The 10,122-nt window shown below is 34.9% G+C and overlaps 2 long non-coding RNA genes across 9 annotated transcripts; one reads left to right on the top strand and one right to left on the bottom strand.

Annotated features, from left to right (window-relative positions):
• The first annotated feature begins 3,740 nt into the window (after positions 1–3,740).
• Positions 3,741–10,047, top strand: LOC111240678. Its single transcript, XR_002666195.1, has 3 exons — positions 3,741–3,896; positions 4,055–4,138; positions 9,865–10,047. It is a non-coding gene; the product is annotated as an uncharacterized LOC111240678 (long non-coding RNA).
• Positions 4,865–9,283, bottom strand: LOC106778431. 8 transcript variants are annotated; one of them, XR_002666194.1, is made up of 7 exons: positions 8,798–9,283; positions 8,513–8,614; positions 7,861–7,962; positions 7,665–7,783; positions 7,118–7,508; positions 5,942–6,016; positions 4,865–5,087 (listed from the first exon to the last, which is right to left on the bottom strand). It is a non-coding gene; the product is annotated as an uncharacterized LOC106778431 (long non-coding RNA). The 8 variants fall into 8 exon arrangements; XR_002666192.1 differs by having other exon boundaries at positions 4,865–6,016; positions 7,118–7,218; positions 7,408–7,508; XR_002666190.1 differs by having other exon boundaries at positions 5,942–7,508.
• Positions 10,048–10,122: the final 75 nt, after the last annotated feature.

The raw sequence follows: 10,122 nt of genomic DNA, 5'->3' as shown, positions 1-10,122 counted from the left end.
ATCAAGTTGGCATGAGGAGAGACATCCTTGTCGGCTTAACTTCCAAATCGCCAATCCTTTTGAGAATAGTTAAAGGTATTAAATTGATACTGGACCTCAAATCAATTAAGGCTTTCCCAATTTTGTGGCTTCCAATGTTGCAAGGAATAGTAAAACTTCTGGGGTCTTCTACCTTTGGAGGAAGTGTTCTCTGTAAGATCACGCTACAATCCCCTTGTTTCTCAGTTGTCTCCTCTTTTAAATTTTTCTTTTTGAGGAGCCTCTTCAAAAATTCATTATATTCAGGGATCTGTTGTAGGTCCTCTATCACAAGGATTTCTATCCCAGTGGAGATCTCTTCAAAACACCCTGCTTGGAGCTCTTTTGTGGTATGTTCCTCAGGATGGTGAACATTTTTCTCATCTTTTTAATTTTTTTCTTTTTCTTCTTTTTTTTCCTCAACCTCTTCTTTTCTCTCAATCTCACTTTTTTCTTCACTCTCAATTTTTTTCTCTTTTTCTTCTTCTCTCTCTAGATTACTCACTTTTTCTTCTTCTTTTTTTCTCTCAATTTTTTCTTCTTTCTTCTCTCCTTTCTCACTCTCTTTTTCTTCTCTCTCTTTTTCCATGCTTGCTATAGCCTTACATTCCTCTTTAGGATTAACTTCAGTATTAGCCCCAAAATTCTTAAAAGCCATCTCTTTCATTTGTTGGGCTATTTGGCCAACCTGTATCTCCAGGTTTCTGATGGCAGCATTTGTGCTTTTTTGTGTAAACAAGGTTGCCTCCATGAATTGTTGGAGAGTCTCTTCAAGCCTTGTGATTCTGTCAGATAAAGAGGGGTGTTGCTGCCACTACTGTTGCTGTTGTGGTGGCCTATTGAATTGCCCGCCAGTTTGCCCAAATTGACCTTATCCATTGCTTAGGTGAGATTTCGACCCTTGATTGTAATTATTGGGACGGAACTGGCTCTGGTTTCCCATGTAGTTAACTTCTTCATTAAGATTTTCGAGCACTACACATTGACCATTAATATGGTCACCCCCACATAGCTCACAAAGTTGTTGCTGAACCTGTGCCACATTCTGAGGTTCCTACTGCATCACCTTCTTGGTCAGGACCTCCAATTGTTGGGTGATGATCTTATTTTGGGCAAGCAGGGCATCATATGGCTGCAGTTGAAAAACTCCTTTAGGTGGGGATGGAGCTCCTCTCTCACTGTGTGTCTCATTGTCATTGGTGGCCATATTCTCAATTAATTCATAGGCCTCATCAGGGGTCTTGCATTTGATATTGCCTCAACAAGTAAAGCGTTCAGTTTTCATTAGTCTGTCCGGTCTCCATCAGTTAGCAGTCCTCGCCATCCCGTTTAGTCCTTACCAGTCGACAATCATCACATGTCGTCCGGCCTTCTACACCACCTGGAGCGCTTCAAGCTACGTCCATCCAGTCTTCAACCCTTGGCACCACTTTATACCTGAAACACTTCCCAACACCTACTAATATGCTACCCCCCTAAACATATATATAAATTATTTCTAGATGGGAATCATAGGAAGATAGCGTGCATAAATAAACCAAGTCGCTCTAATGGATTCTCAAACTGAGGTTTATCCCATGTGTCCAGTGCAACTTTGTAGCCATTTATGCCGCCCATCGCCTTATAAGATAGCGTGCATCCGCTCAAACTTTCCAGTTCTCTTATAATCTCCATATTATGTTCTATATCAACAGTTCTTTTCATCTACAAAGCACGTCAAATTAAATACTCAATTACATGATCACGGAAAATTTAACTTCCAACCAATTATAAATAATGAATAAAACCTTTTCTATTGCAACTCGTGCAACTTCTCCTTCCTTTTCTCTTTGCCGCCTTGACTCTTCCTCAACCTTTGTTCTTGCAGTAGCCTCACACTACATACGGATCTTTACATACGGATCTTTACATACGTATATTATATACGGCTATTACATACAAATCTAAATTCGTATGTAATTTAAGTATTACATACGGATATTATATACGGATTTTAAAAAAAGAATTACATACGAATATTATATACAGATTTTTATATACAGAAAATCCGTATGTAAATTCTGTATATAAAATTGGCGCGTGATGGTGGAAAAATTAAATAAGGATAACAATCGTATATAATTCCCATTATCTGCATGTAAGCAGAACCAAGTGTTAACTATTGATATTATATACGAATTTAGAAAATATTTTTTTAAAAAAATTATTTTTGATTAATTGGAAGCTAGTGAACAATTTCACTCTCATTTTGAACCCTCGAGCTTTCCTCTCTCTCCTTCTCCCCTTCCTTTCTTGTTCAAAACCCTTACCCTTTCAAATTTCAATTTCTTTTTCCTTCCTGTACCTAACCTGCCATAGATTATATCAAAGCTCCATGTTTCAGTTTTCTTTTTCCTTGTTCCTGACATGCAATGTGTGTTCAATCCAAGTTTTAGGTTCCACTCCTTAACAAATTTTCTCACTCTCGTTCACTAAATTTCATAGAGATGTTTTGTTCTTTCTCTCAGTCGCGGTCATTCAATCTCGCTCACAAAGAAGAAGTTTGGTTATTCTCACATTCTTTGGAACCATAGCCTAGCCTTCATTCAAATCATAGCCTCCACCATAAACGCCTCTTCCATGTTAGCCTTGCCCTCGAACCCTAGCGCTCACCCCAGGCTCCATTATAAGGCTGAGGTTACTGGAGACCGGTCACAGCGAATCGTTGGAGTGTCTCAAGGCCCACCTCTGCGGCAGCGTCGATTCGATGGCACTAGGCCCAAATCAAGTTAGAAAACCCTAGCTACGAAACTATCCCCGAGGATAGGTAGATTGCACTTGTCGGCAAGCGTCACGAACAAGTTCACTCCTTCATAGTCGATGATGGGGAAACAGATAGGGCATGAGGGCGGGGAAGAGGGTTGGTCTGAGGTGAGCTGATTAGTGAACTACATAGAGACGAGGACTATGGTCATTACTGAAATTTTCTTATAGTTATATAATACTGTGGTCATTATTGAAATTCTAAAAGTTAAGTTTTCTCATATATTTAGTTGTTTATCAAAGGTTCTCCAAATACTAGAGGGTGACATGGTAAGAGCCATAAATTACATCTCCAAATACTAGTGATGGACATAAATTACATCTCCACTTCAGGTTATGATGGTGGAAACCGAAGTGGGAGACTAGTAAGAGCCATTTCCATTCCCTCGTATAATCAATGCTTTGTCATTTTTTGAGTTTTTATATCTTCAAGAATTGAATTCCTGACATAGGCCTACTTTAATTGCAATACTTCTGTCATTGACAATTTTTCCATGTTTGATAATTCCATACTTTAATTCTGTAGAAAGTTGTTTTCTTTTTTATTTCCTAGTTAATCCAATTTTACAGAGATTTGGTTATCACCATTTCGATTGAATCGAATGCAAAAATTTTATCTAGAAACTTTTGAAATGTAATAATTAATAGAGTAGAATTGATTAGATAATGTAAGTGTTTAGCTACATTTAAAGAGAAGCAAACAGGTACCCAAGCAACAACTTATTGCAAAATTAGGTAATCACCTAGTATAAGTCGAAAAATTCACTAATATATATTCTGTATTAATTTTTGTGCAACATTTAAAAGACCCTGGGTGGCATCCATTTAAAATCACCATAAGTGAAGGATCAAGTGTGCCTTACTTAAGCTTATAGATATCACTATTTAGTTTTAATCAAATCTGGCATTTTCTGTTGTAAGCATCTTGAAGTCTACTTAATTACAAACAATGGATATTACTTGATTTTGTCATTTTTCCACCCAGATGGTTGGTTGCTGAGCATACTTTCCGGCCTCCATATTATTATCACAACTGTATGAGTGAATTTATGAGCCTTATTCACGGTGGCTATGAGGTATATCATATCAAAATTTGACTTATAATCACTATTTGATAGAAGAAGTAAATGGTAATATGTAGCTTTATATGGGAAAACATCAAGACTAGTTTTGCTGTCAGTTGAGTTAAAATTTGGTCTTCTTTAATCTATGCCTAACACGTTTGTTTGTTCAGGCCAAGGTTGATGGATTTCTTCCTGGTGGTCCAAGTCTCCATAACTATATGACTCCCCATGGTCTTGATACCAAGTCATATGAGGTATGGTTTTTCCAAACAATCACGCACAATAAGATTACAAGTATAAAAAGTAAACCTCTATTCTAATGGGTAAGTTGAGCCTATAACCCATGTAGTTGTCACTGCCATATATCTTATTGCACATCACATGAGACCCTTTGTGCTTTAAGTATAGATGAAGGAAACTTTAACTTAAAAATTAAATTGTTAGGACAAAGCACTTGAATGGTTCTATATCCAACACTTTACAATTTTTTCGGGGGTTATTTTCTTCATTTCTGGCGGTTTTAACCCTCAAAAAATGTGTTATCCGCAGTTAGGAAAACCACTAGGAAAAGTTGCGTTGCTAGTTTACCAGCGATTTTTTGAAAAACCGTCGATATTAGCGAGGGTTTTGACAAATCCGCCGGTAATAAGAGGATTTGGACAAAACCGCCGATAATAGCGGAGGTTTTGTAGGTAATAGCAGAGTTTTGTAAAACCGCCGATAATAACAGAAGTTTTACAGAAACCGTCGGTACTTGTGTGGGTTTTCCAAAATCGCCAATAATTTCTGAGTTTACATAGTTGGAATTTCCAATACCGCTAAAAATGTAGATAATTTAATTTTTTATTATTCAAATTATTTTATTATTATAAACAAACTAAAATTAAATAATAGGAAACTAAAATTAAATATAAACATTAAATATAAACCATTATTATTATATAAATTCTAAACATTAGAAATACAAGTAATATTTCCACTCCTGATACATTTGGGATTTAAAGTCCTATCATTGCTAATAGAATGCCACTTATACCCAGAAACAGAAACACGATCATCTTCTCACTTCAAAAATCTAGCTTTCTTCATGTAGTTAGATTCTTGCCAAAGACCTGGCAAAGAACTTCGCCTTGGGCAATTGATTTTGAGATGGACCTTAAGAACATAAGGTTGAAGATATTAGTTCTTGAGTAGCTCTGCAGCCTATATCCCAAAGTACATGAAGGAAAATAAGCAAGAAAGAATTGATTTTTACAATTATATATTTTTACAAGAAAGAAATAACTAGTTAAAGCGTAGTTAAGTATATATTTTTACAATTATATAATAAGCAAAATAATATAAATTGATTTAATAAAGAAACAAAGTTATTCTTTTGCACAATGCAAGATATGTTAACATGAATGGAGAATACGTAATATTCTAATTATAATATAAAAGAAAATTATCATTACTTTTCCCTGTGATCATATTCAAACTACCCAAACTTCTTTTTCAGCTAATGATCATTTCAGTAGTGACTTTGTACTGATTGATAGATTGATGATGACGCTCTTCCTGCCATTCTTCAGGAGATTGGATTTGGTCATGATTCACACCAGCCCCAAATACAATTTGTTGGTCATCTTTCCAAATTTTTAAGGTCTCCTAAGTTTTTACACTATATGTTATAGAAGTTAAAGTTCTTTTTCCATTATAACTCCTAGCCAGAAATTTTCTTATTCAATTAGAATTGTAAATCTAGTATCAGAACTAATAAAAGATATTGCTTTAATTTGGTATACCAATTCATATTATTCACTAGCCTATCTCCTCTCTTCTGCCTACCCTACCTAAAAACCAATAAACTTCATAATAGCAATAGCTCAAAGAGAACAGGGAGTTAATTTCTAAATTAACTTCAATATTTTCCATTTGGCCACAGCTTAAGTATGGTCCAGTTAGGTTTGAGATTTGACTAGGCAATAGCACAAGGCAAATTTAAACATTAACATTATCATGTAGGCAGGATTGGTATTTATAATATAAGTGACAGTTATAATAGAAGTGACAATTACCTGGACATCCCACATAGACTCGATGCCAAGAAACTGTGTGCAGGTATAGGAGAATATGTCTAGAAAATAAGGGAGCTGGATGAACCGAAATTATATTGAATCACATGATAAAACACTTGAATCACATGATTTTTTTAATGATAAAATAGTGAAGACTGTATTTTTAACTTGTCGATTAAACTCCACTAACAGACCTAGGTAGACATAAACGTATTTTAATTTCTGAATGGGATTGAATGTCTGTTGGCAGTCCCGTTCATTATTCAGTAGTCAAAATGAAGGTTGAGATCCATGTTACAAAGGATAACCCTTTCTTTTATATATTATATAGTATATGTTACACCTCCTCATACGTATCTACATAATAATAAGTAATATGCACCTCCTAAATAAATAAGGTTGATATTTCTAAAATGGGAAATATTTATTGTTATTTGTTAGTGAAGAAATTTGTAGAAAAATATAAGATTATTGTAAGTGTTGCCCTTACTCTTTTCTTTCACGTTTCTTTATCCAATACATTTTTTCTTACCGATACCTAGCTCTGTCTTTTCATTACTAAAAATAAAACTCAGTCTTCTTTTTAGAAACTTTTAAGAAACGTATTAATTTTATTCCTATAAATACTAGACTAAAAAGTAATTTTTTGAGGAAATATTGAGCATTCTAAAAAGTCTAGAATCGAAGTGCTATCCTGCCTGATTGCTGTGTAGTTATATTAAATGAGGAATCTAAGAAAACGATTAGAAAAAGTATTAAAATATAATGCTAGAGTTTGAAGCACTGCCACTGATGTAAAATCATGTCCAATTGGTTAACACAAACATAAATATGAGCATTTTTTTTATCAATTTAAGCCAAAATACAATGGGAAGGGCTATATAACTCACGTTTAAATCTATAGAGCACATGGGTGATTCATGATTGCCAAGGTTTTGTACTCTTTCAAGTTGAGACTTATCATTGAAATATAAAAAACAGGAACATTAACGTTGGCAGAGTATGTTTGTCTCTTTTCTAAACAATTCCTACAAGTTCATGACATGCACAAGGAAAATTCATAACGTGTATACAGAAACAAAAGACTTTGTTTGGCAGCAACATTTGGTCAAATCAAATTTATCACTTTTTGAGTTTGTAACCACGTTTATATGACAGTTTAAACATCATGTTTACCTTCTTGATGAGACTTTCCAGGAGAAAATTTAAGAAAATGAGATATGTTGGGGGAAAGGGGAACACTAACATCAAATCTGCAATGTTGTTTCATATTGTTCCTTTCAAAACATTTGGACAAATCAAATTTGTCAGATAATTAACACAAGCGACTGGAATAGAAACAAATAGAAGATAGAAAAGGATAGAGCAGAGGAAACAAAATCGAAAAAGAAAGAGAAGCGTGTATATCAAGAAGAAAAAACCAAAACATATATTAATATAACAAGAAGAAAAAACCAGTAATAAACATTTTTCAAACTTGGGGTTGAAGTGCTGCCTGCTCTCAGAATGATACCAAACCACCACTAAAAAACAACTGGAGAATGAAGGAAAACAAGGTTGATGGAAACTGCAAATATAAAAATTGAAATTGAAATCAAAGAAAAAGAGCATTTCCCATGAGCTATCATCGTGAAAGCAAGGAAATATAAAATACATCTTAAATAAAAGCTGATATAAAATGCATCCTAAAAGTAGGATACAACAGCTGACATAAAAAGCATACCTTTGTATAGGCATAAACTCCAGCTTCAGAAGGCCTTATGAGACTTCCCTCGTAATGAATCTTCCTTCTTTGAAAATGTAAAGCATGGGAATTCCAGTTGACAATTCCAAACTAATGACCTGGTGGTGAAAGAAAAAATATGAGTATGTACTGTCATACGCAAACTTAAGAGAATAATTTTGAATACTCCAGCTACCTCTTGGGAAGTTAATTTATCAAGGTACATGATAATGGATCTCTATGAATTCCCATGGGCTGAAATCATAACATTCTTTCCATATAAAAGTTGTGGTTCAATCTGCAGAATTGATGTCAATGGAATCAGTTCCTTGTAAATGTTACATGCTGTCTTCAACCATACCAGAAATTTGGCCATACAACATAAATCAAGCTACACAAATGCCACCACCACCAAGGCATAATTTTTTAATTGGAGTAAAAATATCTAATGAAAACAGATATCTTTTCCTTAAAGTAAACAGTCTCTAAACAAGATACCAAATATATATGTAATGGCGCAGTAAAAGGATGATGAAGAGCCTGCATTAAACCATATTTAAGAATAATAACAAAAAACAGAAATGATACTATGTACCCCCAGACACTTTACTTGGACGTAGCATATTTTCCCCAATATCAAAACATCAAGCACAAAGTACAGGCCCTCCTGTTGAATTATTATTCAATTCTGTGTTGTTGAGATGAAAATTGCCAATTCACACATTGACATAATTTAAAAGAGAGAGGATCAGAAAAGATTATATTGAGAAAGAAGAATCACATAATTTCAGAAATAGACATTAATAATGTTGAAGAATACACTGTCAGTTGCTATTTAGAGAACAGACCTCGACCCTATACTCTGGATCATTCCACTCAAACAAAGGAAAATCAGTTATCCAGATCCATATTCAGAACTTTGGTAGCAACATCTTGACTGCAATATGTACCTAAGGAATATCAAAGAAATGCAGAGAGACCTCAGCTACAAGTATTAGAAGAGTATTCTATTTTCAATTCCCCAAATATACAATTATACCAACATACAATTATACCGGAATGAACATTAAAATAGGGGAAAAGCATATCGTACCACATACAAGCAATCAATCTTACTAAAATAGCTTTCATACCTGAAATTTCTTCTCCTCCACGGCCATACCCAAAATCATGAGACACCGAAAGAAAACCCCATTCAAATCTCTAAAAACAGAACCCGAATTCAAACCCTAAATCAATCGCGAATTCCATCCAAGTTTCTACTGTTGCTAAAACGCTGGAGAACGAGATCCTCGCGTCGTGCAAACGCCGCGCCTGAGTCACCGGAAACTCACCGTGAAGACGCTGAAACACCGTTGTCGCGAAAAAAGTGTCCCTACCACCACACCCACAGACAGAGGTCGTCGCACCGCGGATTAGGTATAACTCTATCAACTTCTCCACGACGGCCATCCTTGTTTCTCTTCTCGACAATTTCTTTGCAAGTTTAATTGCCAAAGTGGAATAAAGCCCAAGAACTCCGCACCTTGTTTGAAGACGAAGAAACGACACAGGGAACCGATAGAGTTGGGAGAAAATAAGACCACCAGAGGCAGAAGCGGGAATGAAGGCGGAGAGGACACTAGGGTTGAGGGAAAAATATTTAGCCATTCTAAACATCATTCTAAAGAAAAAATAAATAAATATTAGGGGCGGTTTTGTTATAACCGTCGGGACTTAGTTGAGGTTTTAAAAATCGCCGGAAACGATCCTCGTCTAAAATGCATTATTTTTGTAATGTAATAGCATAATTATCTAGAATAATAAAATTAGGAGATGTAATAGTTTTTATGTTTTATTTTCAAAGTTCTCCTAGGAAGTTGATGAGCAGTAGTTATTTTTTCTTAAGATTATTCTTTTGTTCTTTATTCAAATAGTGGAGTTAGAGCTTGTAAGGGGAGGGTTGTGAGAGATCAAAGGGATTGTAGATGAAATTACTTTTGGAGCAAAGTTACATTATTTTGATTATTTTTACTTGATTCTTTACAAATTTAATCACAGGTCATTATTCTTACCATCAGTTTAAGTTTGAACTTAAGAAATTGGATTGTGTCATGTTTGAAAGTAATTTGATCATATTTGGTCTTTAAACTCTATTTGAGAGAGAAAACCTGTGATTTAGTCATATTTAGTCTTAAAACTCTATTTGATCTTATTGCAGGTTCTTGTCGAATGGGTTGGCTTGGCCGTCTTATTTTCTTCCATCCAGCCCAAAGTTTGAATCTCCCCACGCCTAAGCCATTTTTCTGCTGTATAACTTCATTAGTTTTATTTGTTTGTGTCCACTTTGATTTAGAATTGTGGTTGATTATCAAATGATTATGTGTTGATTATGAAATAATGTTTTCTATGGATACTTGTGATGTTCACTTAATGGAATTGTTTCGGATGAGACCTGAGGTTGAATACAATCCCAACC

Source organism: Vigna radiata, unplaced genomic scaffold, assembly GCF_000741045.1.
Source record: "Vigna radiata var. radiata cultivar VC1973A unplaced genomic scaffold, Vradiata_ver6 scaffold_337, whole genome shotgun sequence".
In the NCBI taxonomy this organism is placed as follows: Eukaryota; Viridiplantae; Streptophyta; class Magnoliopsida; order Fabales; family Fabaceae; genus Vigna; species Vigna radiata.
The sequence above is the reverse complement of the archived record's forward strand: the minus strand, read 5'-3'. Positions and strand labels throughout refer to the sequence as shown.